This window comes from Miscanthus floridulus, chromosome 7 (genome assembly GCF_019320115.1).
Source record: "Miscanthus floridulus cultivar M001 chromosome 7, ASM1932011v1, whole genome shotgun sequence".
In the NCBI taxonomy this organism is placed as follows: domain Eukaryota; kingdom Viridiplantae; phylum Streptophyta; class Magnoliopsida; order Poales; family Poaceae; genus Miscanthus; species Miscanthus floridulus.
Window position 1 is genome coordinate 95,779,031 of NC_089586.1, and position 11,610 is coordinate 95,790,640.

Genomic DNA, 11,610 nt, shown 5'->3' on the forward strand with positions numbered 1-11,610 from the left:
TTATGAACCCTCTGATTTGGATGCCATAGAAGCAACGGTCACTCCTTTTGCGGAAACACTGGTGAGCATAATTGAAGATATTGTTCTCCCCAAGAGGGGGTAGTTAGTTGAATGAGTCTGGTAAACATTTATCTGTAATTTGTGGACAAGTGTCGGCACTTTCGTTTTTTGAAAACAGATTTGCAATTTCGTTTTGTTAAACAAATTCACAATTTTGTTTCGTTTGATTGAACTTGCTTTCTTCCCTTTTTGCATTCGAAAAGAGGTGCTTATGCAATCTGACCCTTCCATTCGTTAAGACCATAGGGCCCATGGTGTATAAGAGGGAAATTTTGATTATGCTGGTGAGCAAAGTTACCATAGCCGTCGGGGCATAGGTTTTTTACAGTCTTACTAGGCATGCTTAGTAATTTGTTCCCACAGACCTTGCCGCTAACCTTAACGCAAGGAAGAGGTCTGACGTAGCGGCTGTTTCAAAAAAAGGAGGTATTTATACCTTTATCAGCCCCCGAGTGAGATCCGACCCCTTATAGTTGCTAGGGCTGGATGTTACTAGAGACCGAAGTGAGGGTAGCGAACTTACTCTTGTATTCGCACCTTCGCCTTACTTAGGATTTTAGCTATCATTCTACGACCGTGCATTCGGTCTCATCGCAAGTCTAGCCTTCCCCGAGCCCCTGCGTGTGGCGGGGATTCGGTCTAGGGTCGGCTTGTTTTGTGACTGTCGCCCCGTTCGTGTTTTTGCGACTAGAGGGGTTGAGGTGACGTCACTTACCTCGATGGCTCAAGTGACGCGCTTGATGAGCTCGCTAACAGGGGTGTTCGAACAGAATCCAGCCCCGTCGCTCGTGATAGGGTCGGCAAAGCCCTCAGGTGGCATTCCGTTGTTCTGTAACCCGTCTTCCAACAGATTCCCCCTCAATGGGGATTCTATGGGCTCGCCTAGAGGCTGGATTGAACTAGAAGGTTGAGATGACCCTGTCCGCCTCCATGTGGGTTCCGAGGACAACTAGAGCTTTCCCTTGGGTCCAAATTGGTCAATTTTGCTTACTTGAGTGGCAGATGGAGATTTGGAAAATAGGTGTGTACCTGAACGGTTACTGCATTTTGCATTTCAGTGGTACTTTGTTGTCCATCTTGTCGTGTAGGGTAATCTTAATTCATGAAATTTATTTTAGGGGGGCAAGAATCAATTTTCGGCATGCTGAGCTTATGAAACGAACAAGTATTTCCCTTTTTTTTAGCACCATCTCCATTTTGTCATAGATGGATGCAGCTTTTTGATAAGTGAACATCTCGAAGTTTCAAACCAACTTTTACTGTTCATTTTACTTGAGAAACAGAGGGCAAAACCCCTGGTCCTATTTTTTTTTATAAATGAAGTCAACACATAGTCTCAGACTAAGGCAACAAGATGTCGCACATAACTTTTTAATTAATTTGAATTCTTCTAATAAATGAAGTTCCTCGGTGTTCTGGTTTTGCTTTGTTTCCTCCATGGTGCATATCCCTGATATGGTGTTCTAGTATGCTAGTCCCTATTGATTGTACCATGTGTCCATGTTAAAAATCAGTACGTGACACCTTTTTTGTGTGTACCATATGGCTATCGCTTAGAGCAAATTGAACTAATTTCGTTTTCCACGTTGCAATTAGAGAACGATATTCCAACCTTGTCTGTATCTCAGGTTTCTTCACCAACAATCATTGTTGAAAGAGCTAGAAGTTATGCATGGACGCATAAGAACTGGAGGGTGCGGGAAGAGTTTGTACACACAGTTGCAGCTGCAGTAGGGCTTTTTTCTTCTACAGAGCTCCCACTACAGCGAGTGTTGCTTTCACCTGTATGCAAGGATGATTTCATTTTTGTTATCAAAAGTTTTTCCCTTTAGTTTGTTCCATAGTTGTTAAAGGTAAACTTCTTTGGCTTCACAGGTTCTACAATTGATGAGTGATTTGAACCAAAGTGTTAGAGATGCTGCAATCTCATGTATTGAGGTGTGTCACTACAGATAAGCCATATGGTTCCTTTCCAATTCATAAGAAATATGTTGTACAAATCACACTTCTTGTTTTGTTTATTGATTTCATGTGTTTTTCCACTTGTGTCTAAACTCTCGCTATAGTTCCATTGTTCTTACACTTAGTGTCTTGTATGTTAGGTTTACTTCCATCTCACATAAGTCTAATATACCAAAAAAAGGACAGACCCAGTGCCGGAGGCTCCCACATGAGTGGGGTCTGGGGAAGGGAAAAACCGAGGCAAGCCTTCCCCCCCGCAAAATCTACGGAGAGGCTGCTTCGAACCTACGACCTGGTGACTCAGTGAGACAGCTCTCACCACTGCACCAGGCCTACCCTTCAAGTCTAATATACCAAAAAGGTGAAAATCTGTACTTCTGTAGCTTGCACCCTTTTTTCTGGTTGCTTTCTATTACTCAGAACATCATTCACTCATACTTAGTGCCTGTTCTCTGATATTTCATAACCACTTTATTTAATAATTTAGTATTAATTCCTTGTTGTGTGTTGCTTGTTTTATACATTTACTTCTGCTGTATATGTTGTTGCTATATTGCTTTAAAAACACATTAATGGCAACTGTTGATGTCCTGCACTTTACCCACACCCAAATATGCAATCTATTTGGCTTTTCTCAAAGGCCTTAGAGTGGAAAAGGGTTCCTTTGGTCTACATATAAGTTTCGTTTTTTGGTGGTGGTGGTGGTGGTGTGTGTGTGTCAGTGTGTGTTTGGGGTGGAGGGTGGAGTTATTTGTGGGATGAATGGCTAAACATATATATTTTTTCCAGCATGTGATTCTCCCTAAAGACCTGCATTTAATATTTATTTGGTTAAACCACATTGTATGTAACTTGACTGCTTGCATTATTAATATTCACCGTAGGAGATGTACAGAAACATGGGATCTCAGTTCCATGAAGAGTTGCAACACCATAATCTACCTGCCTACATGGTAACCCATGTGGACTCCTTTTGTCATGTTTTTACATCTAAAGTTCACCATGCTAGCATATTGCGAATACTCTTTCTTTGCCTTGTTTGACATTTGCAGCTAAAGGAAATAAATTCAAGATTGGATAAAATAGAGCCAAATGCCCCCACATCCGATGGAGCTAGAATGCAGTGTAAGGCCAATAAATCTGTTAGTGCTCCAAAAAGAGGCAGTCCAATGAAAAAAGGCATGCCAAGGGAACACACATTATTTGGAGGCAAGTTTTACCTTTACCTTTCTGGATCATTTCATTCAGTTTGTTTAGCACCATATAAATAATACACAAGGGATATTAGTCTGTAACTACAAAGATTTCAAGTAACGGTTAGCATATTTTATCTCTATTGGGAGCTGGGAGCAACAACATCTTCTTTTTGGATATATAAGCTAGAGGCTTCTAGAACCCCCCCCACCCCCACACACGATCTAGAAAACAATGTATGCATTCATAATATGGTGATGTTCATTTGGATTTTAGCAAAACTACCATTTCTGATGTTTTGTTTTTCTGTCATGTGTCACTGGATTTTGTGTTATTTATAGGTGATGCGGATATTAACGAGAAACCAGTGGAGCCCATACGAGTTCACTCAGAGGAAGAACTAATTAGAGATTTCGAAAAGATTGCATCTGCCCTTAATCCAGAGAAGGACTGGTCTATACGTATTGCTGCTATGCAAAGGATCGAAGCCTTGGTATTTGGAGGTCGGTATTTATTAGTTATCACTTATCACCTGTGTCCTATATTAGTAATATCTAGTATCCACATTTGGTTTGTCAATGAGAAGCTTTGGTTAGAACATATACATTCCATGGAGGACTTGAAGTTCTTGAAAAATGTACCAAGGCACTAACTGACAAGTTGTTAGCACCTAAGTTCAGTAATGTTTTACAACAACAACAACAACAACAAAGCCTTTAAGTCCTAAACAAGCTGGGGTAGACTAGAGTTGAAACCCAACAGAAGCAATCAAGGTTCAGGCACGTGAATAGTTGTCTTCCAAGCACTCCTATCTAAGGCAAAGTCTTTGGATATATTTCATCCTTTCAAGTCTCCTTTTATTGCCTCTACCCAAGTCAACTTCGGTCTTTCTCTGCCTCTCTTCACGTTACTATCCTGGCTTAGGATTCCACTACGCACCGGTGCCTCTGGAGGTCTCCATTGGACATGTCCAAACCATCTCAACCAGTGTTGGACAAGCTTTTCTTCAATTGGTGGCTTGGTGCTACCCCTAATCTATCACATATATTATCGTTCCGAACTCGATCCCTTCTTGTATGACCGCAAATCCAACGCAACATACGTATTTCCACGACACTTATCTGTTGAACATGTCGTCTTTTCATAGGCCAACATTCTGCACCATACAACATAGCAGGTCTAATCGCCGTCCTATAAAACTTGTCTTTTAGCTTCTGTGGTACCCTTTTGTCACATAGGACACCAGATGCTTGCCGCCACTCCATTCACCCTGCTTTGATTCTATAGCTAACATCTTCATCAATATTCCCGTCTCTCTGTAGCATTGATCCTAAATATCGAAATGTATCCTTCTTAGGCACTACTTGACCTTCCAAACTAATATCTTCCTCCTCCGGAGTAGTAGTGCCGAAGTCACATCTCATATACTCAGTTTTAGTTCAGTAATGTTTTAAAATTTAATTTTTTTGAGTCAACCATCATGAGCAGGATTCATTTTTTTTATTTGTATACTATAAAAGTACAATGTTTGACATTTGAAATGAGATGATATGAAGCATGATAAAATTGTTTGATATTAGAAATGGCTGTGGCCGTCTTCTATGCAGTGCGGTAGGTATGATTTGGACACCTTATACGGAGAGTAAATTTTTTCCAGAGAAATCCAAGAACAATACCATCAATATCGACAAATCGACTTGAGTCATCATATGTATGAATGCAATATCAGCAATTTTTTCATGTGAGACAGATACGCTAACACCATGAAACTGAATTGGGCATTAAGTGGAACTGCCTCACATTTACTAACATAATTTTAGAAGATATAGTTTCTAATGTTGATTGTTCGAATGTAACATTACATACTAATTCTTACTAAACCCTTCTTGTTAACATGATTTGCTTACCCTGTTTGAAACACTCCTCTGTTTATAAGGTGCTGTTGATTATCCATCATTTCTTATGCTCTTAAAACAGTTGGTTCCTCCATTGTCCTCTCAGCTATCTGACCGAAGATCCAGCATAGTTAAACAGGTAATCCTTTCTTGCCTTCTTGCTATTGGAGTATGAGCCCATGTAAGGAAAAGGTAATAACTCCAAACATGGAAGCTCCACAGTGTAAGTCTAATGGAGCCTAGACATTAGGGAAACTTGATGTGTGAGTAAATTGTCCACCATTCCTCGACACGCTTGAGTAGATTTTATGGTGCATGATAGCAAAACACTTGCAACAAAAACAGGTATTTAATTGCAATATCAAAGATCCACGGAGTGGCTGCTATGTTAGAAAGGGCCGCGGGTAAAATTGACTATAAGAGTAGATGGCCCCGCGTGATGAATGCCTCCGCTCCAATTGAGCGTCCTGTTCGCTTGAGCTTATTCAGAACTACTTTTTAGGTATGGAAGAGTGTTTTTCTCTCACAATATTTCAGCATAAGCATCTGCATAAGCCAAATTTCAGCATCAAGGAACAGGGTTATGTGATGTCATACACTCATACGTCACTTGGCTATGGTCTTATTAAGTTGTGCACTCAAATTATGTCATATTTACCATGGCTGTGGTTTTTATTGAGTTGTTAAACACCACTTATTTACTATTACTATGTTATTTCATATTAAAGTATATGTAGTTATTATTATTGAAAAATATTTTAGCCGCATCCCCGTGTCACTGTTTTTTTTTTTTTGAAGAATAGCGTATCCGTGTATTGATACGTATCCGATACCGATACTCGTATTGGGGTGCGGGCGTGAAGCGGAGATCGGGGAGGGCCCACATGTCGGCGCCTGTTGACATGTTGTCGAGAAGGGGAGCGGCCGAGCGGGGGAGGCGCTCCACGCTGATTTGCTGAAGCCTCGCCTCGGTGTGGACGATATACTATAAATTATCGGGTGACATCCCTTTATTACTAGATCCGCCTTTGGCCGTCGGAGAAGCAAATCGCATCCATGTCGGCGGCGGCGCAGATCCCATCCCCACCCACCTGCATCCCATCCATGTCGTCGTCGGCGGCGGCGGAGCAGATCCCATCCCCACCCACCTACAGGTTCCGGCCTAAGGGCAGTCCCAATGGTGCATTGATGATGGTTTCTATCCTCATTAAATGACTTGCCACGTAGGCAAAACGCTGATGTGGCAACGTAATTAATGAAGAAAGAGAGCAAAAATCATAGAAATGGTTTCTTCATGAAGAAACCAGGTCTACTCTTGACCCAATGCACTAAGAAACCATGAAATCGCCATTGGGGAGAAACCACCAGTTTCTAGGGAGCTCGTGTCGCATTCCCATTGGAGGAAAAGATAGAGTTAGGAGAGAGAAAGAGAAAATAATTATTACTCATAGAAACCATGGGTTGGAAAATAATACTTTTTGGCGCAGTATCTTATGTTATAGAAACTACTAGTTTCTTTCATTGGGACTGCCCTAAGAAGCGCGAGCTCGTCGAGTTCTACCTCCTCCCGCGCGCCCGTGGCCAGGACCCATTCCCCGGCGTCATCTTCGAGGACGACGCGGCCGGGAGCTCGCTGCCCTGGGATCTCTTCGAGCGCCACGGCGTGGGGAGCGAGGATGAGGCATACTTCATCGTGCGCACCAGCGAAGCCAAGAAACCCGGCGCCCGCCAGGACCGCGCCTGCGATGGCGGCGTTGGGACGTGGAAGATGCAGAGCAGCGTCGAGAAGTCCCTGCGCGTCCGCGGCGAGAGGATCAGGGTCCACGTCAGCAACCTCAACCTGCACATTGGCAAAGGCAAGAACAGCGGCAGCGTGGGGTGGGTGATGCACGAGTACACCATCGCCTCGCCGCCCTGCCCGTCGCTCGTCAAGATCTGCCACATCTCCTTCAGCGGCCACGGCCGGATGCGCATGCGCGTGCCGGATGGCCAACAAGTTCGTCAGAGTAGTGGTCATGCGCGCGTCGGCGCCACCGTGGCCAGTGGTTCATCAGCGCTTCCTTGTTCTGGGGCGATGCTCGATCACGGCTCCTCAGGCGTGGCATATGCTTCATCAGCGCTTCCTTGTTCTGGGGTGATGCTCGATCATGGCTCCTCGGGCGTGGTGTATGCTTCTGGAGACGAAGAACCCTCACACCTCGTTCTGATCGACGATGACAACTTCTGGCAGAGCCCTCTTCTTGGCAGCAGCGACTTTCAGGGCTTCTCGTCCGCAGCGTCAGAGCAGTACACGGAGTTGGAGGCGCAGGTGCCGACTACAGAGCAGCAGGACATTGTGGTGCCGCAGTTGATGGGCCAACAATCTACCATGCCGGTGGCGCGGCAGTTGTCTGCGGGAGAACTGGAGTTCTGGAGCTCGATTGGGGTTGATGTGCAGAGCAATAACAGTTTTGATCAGGAGCAGTCCACAGGGGTCCAGAGCAGCTGGGTGGTGCCCAACAACAGCGCCATGGCAACAGGGGCCCAGAGCAGCTGGGTGGCGCCCAACACCGGCACCATGGCAACAGGGGTCCAGAGCAGCTGGGTGGTGCCCAACAATGGCGCCATGGCAACAGGGGCCCAGAGCAGCTGGGTGGTGCCCAACACCGGTGCCATGGCAACAGGGCTCCAGAGTAGCTGGGTGTCAGGAGACCTCGATGACTTCTGCAGGTCAATACTGACTAATGTGCAGACCAACTGTGCGGCACCGGACTTCGGTAACATGGCCACCGGAACGCTGGGCGGTGGCTGCTCGTTGCTATGTAAGTAGAAGAGTACTTTCTGGTCTAGAACTAACTCAGGAATCATTCGGAGCCAAGGAGCATGGAGCAACAGTTTTTAGTCTCTGGTCAAGAAGCTGTTCGGAGATATGCTCGGGGGCAGCTTGTAGCGAGGAGAGGCTGTGCCAGAAGACTGCACCACCAATTTTTTGTAGCTAGGACTAGGATGTAAGCAGCTTGCACTCTGCAGTGACTTAGGAAGTTTATTATTCAGTGGTGGAAAGCCACCCACTAATGTAACCATTACTCACTTTGTAGCCTATCCTTCTATCATTTTGTAGCCAAGGAGCATAGGCCAACAGTTCCTCGACCTTAGAAATTGTTGGCAGAACATATTCTATTGACATGTTGCTACCTGCACTAGTACGTTCACTGGATGAACAAAGGTCTCCAAAGGCAAAACTGGTTGTTCTTGAGTTTGCAATTAAATCATTCGAGAATTAGAGAATAGATTCTGGAGGTTACAGTAACAGTGGTTTTCTTAAGTTGTGGCTTACAAAGCTAGCACCTTTAATACATGAAAAGAATGCTAAGTTGAAAGAAGCATCTATTTATGGAATCATATCAGTTTATTCTCATTTTGATTCAGCTGCAGTCCTAAATTTCATCCTTGGTTTGTCAATTGATGAACAAAACATTGTGAGGCGAGCTTTGAAGCAATATACTCCTCGTATTGAGGTCGATTTGGTCAACTACCTTCAGAGCAGGAAAGAGCGTGCACGTCCCAAATCTTATGACCGAGTTGATTCTTCCGCTTCTTCTGAAGATGGTTATGCTGTGACATTGAAGAAAAGCTTTCCATTTGGGCGCTTTTCTGATAGTTTGCTTGATGCTGAACGAGGGAAAAAGATGAATACAGTGCAAGAATCAGCATTACTTAATGTTCCAATTGGTCGAACTACCTCTGATGTGTCTATTGATCACGCTAAGCAATGTTTTGAACGCACCTCTAAAGCTGAAGTTCTTATGCAGAGCAGGGAACTAGACAGCTCAGTTGTAGAAACTGTGCATTCATGGGCAGATTTTCCTGAAAAATCAGATGCCACCATGGATGATGAAAATTTTACTGGAACTCCTTGCTTGGATTTGGGCCATATTCCATCTGATGGACATAATTCTGTTCTAGCAATTTCTAGGGAGCACACTCAAGAGGTAGATCAGTTTGTTGATCCTAGCTATGTGAATATTATCCCACGCGTCAGTAATGGGCCTAACATACCACAACTTCTTCATCGGGTACTTCTGGATTATGCCCATTTTCCTTTTCAGCTTTGTTGATTCTGCCTGTATTGCTGCATATGTATTTCTTTTATTTTATATTTTTTATTTTGTGCTCAGTACAGAACGATTATATATTTTTTTTTATTTTGTGCTCAGTACAGAACGATTATTATTTTTTAGATTGGCAATGATGGTGACGTTTCAATCCTAGAAAAGCAGGAGGCGTTACAACAGTTGGTTAAAGCTTCCTCCAATAAAGATAACTTTATATGGACTAAGGTTTGCTTCCGTACCTTTTCAATTTCTTTTTCATTTTCTTTGGAAGAACAACTCCGGTGTTATTGCTTTCTTTTATCTGTTGGGTCTTTTTTTTGTGAATTTTTCTCTTGACAATTGTACTAAACTTTACTCAATATCATACCTCTTTGCATCTGGTGCTACAATCCTTTTGTGGCTTGTAAGAGAATAAATGAGCATTCCTTAGTCTGTTCAGATTGGATGAAGTGAAAAACAATAGACAGGTGTTTCATGCAAATTGCATCATATTTCTTTTTGTCTTGTTGAGTTGCATTTATTTTCACTTCTTTGTTTACATATGAAGTAATTCGCGGTGTTTAACATACCTGCTTTCTAGTATAATTCAAATGTTGACTTATTAAAAAAATCGATACTGGTTTCTTTGAAAGATGATGATTCACTGTTAGGATCCTTACAAGCATACTCGTGCTATCAAAGAGTACTTTACAGCATACTCGTGCTATCAAATATTACTATTATTCTCTTAGGCCCTGTTTGGATCCAATGGTTTTAAGAAACTGTAGTATAAAGAAACTTTAGTTTTAGAACAAGAGAGGTGCAAAAACATTGTTTAGAAAAAAGAGAACTAGAGTGGAGTTTGTAAAACTCCAAAAAAATTATAGTTTTAGCAATACTATGGTTTTCAAAACTACATAGATCTTTACATCCAAACACCTTATTGTTTTTAAAATAAAATTATTTCATAAAACCATGGTGTTTTACTAAAAAAATACTTTGCATCCAAACAGGGCCTTAGTAATCTAATTGGTAACCTGTTGTATTAATAATGGCAAATTAATTTTTCTCAGAAAGATTCTATGGAAGATTCCATTGAGATTGTTCTTGTTAATGAAAAGTATGTTCCTACATCACTACCTGTTACAACAAGCAACTTACACTTTCCTGGATTTTCTTTGCTTGCGCTGCAGATTATTGTGCCTTTGCTGGCTAGTGATGATGAAAAGACACTTGTCATGATTATCAACTGTTTGACAAAGGTATCTAGGTTTCGCACTGTGATTATGAATGCTAAAACTTAAACTCCATTTGCCATTGTAATTTTGTATGAGCAGTCAGATAACAAAAATAATGAACTTTTACTTAGTTTGGCACATTTTTATGTGGCATATTTCCCTATTATTGAGCAATAAACAAGCATCCTACATTTAATACATGTAACTTGTCTCCTTCAGAAGTCCTGATCTTGTTGACCATTGTTAGGGGCCGTAGCTGTAGTGAGGCAGTTTGGCATTATATTATATCAACAGAAACCTACAATGGTTTGAATTATTGTCCTGCGTAGCATTGCAATGCAATTCAACTATTTATTTGAGTGTGTACTGCTCGTAGAATCATACTCATTCAGATTCATTGCGGAGTATTTTCTGAGCAACGATGGTTTACTGTTTTGGTCTTCTGGTAATCTTGCAGCTTGTGGGGCGCCTCTCACAGGTGGAATTGATTACTCAACTGCCTTCATTTTTACCAGCACTGTTTGATGCTTTCAGTAATCAGAGTCCAGATGTTCGCAAGGTGCTTACCTATTCTTCTGAAACGTCTTTCTTACAGATTTGTTACTATGTTAGTTCTTCAGTCAGGGAACTTTGAAGATTATGCAAAAATAAAAAAAAGAATCTTTTTCTTGTACTTAAACACAGAGAGATAAGGGTGCTAAGCTTATTTACAGCATTGAGACCTGACATTCATTTATATGCCAACAGTGATCTCTCTTTCTGGTTGTGAGCTGAATAGAGAACAGGAATGTGTATGGTTCTATAACCTGATGAGCAGGATTGTTCTAGGATTTTTCCTTTAAAGTTAAGATTTGTTACCAAATTCTAAGAACTACTCCCTCCATTCCAAATTATTGGTCGTTTTGGCTTTTTTCTAGATACATAGTTAGGCATAGCGTATATTTGGGTGTATAACAAAGCTGTGGACCTAGAAAAGCCAAAATGAGCTATGATTTGAGGGAGTAGATTGTAGAACTCTTGTTAGTTTGGTTGCTGTATAATCTGATCTCACAAAAGTAGCCTTGTGAGGGCCTTTCAGCAATCGTGTTGTGGAATTTTTATTTCTCCTCCTTAATGCAAAGTGTGCGGTCCTCTTGTGTATTCTTGAAAAAAAAAAAGAATCTGTATCCCAACCCCACCTATCCAAAC

At 42.1% G+C, this 11,610-nt stretch overlaps 1 pseudogene; it reads left to right on the forward strand.

The window, feature by feature from the left end:
• Positions 1–311: 311 nt before the first annotated feature.
• On the forward strand, positions 312–11,056 carry LOC136465899 (CLIP-associated protein-like; annotated as a pseudogene).
• Positions 11,057–11,610: the final 554 nt, after the last annotated feature.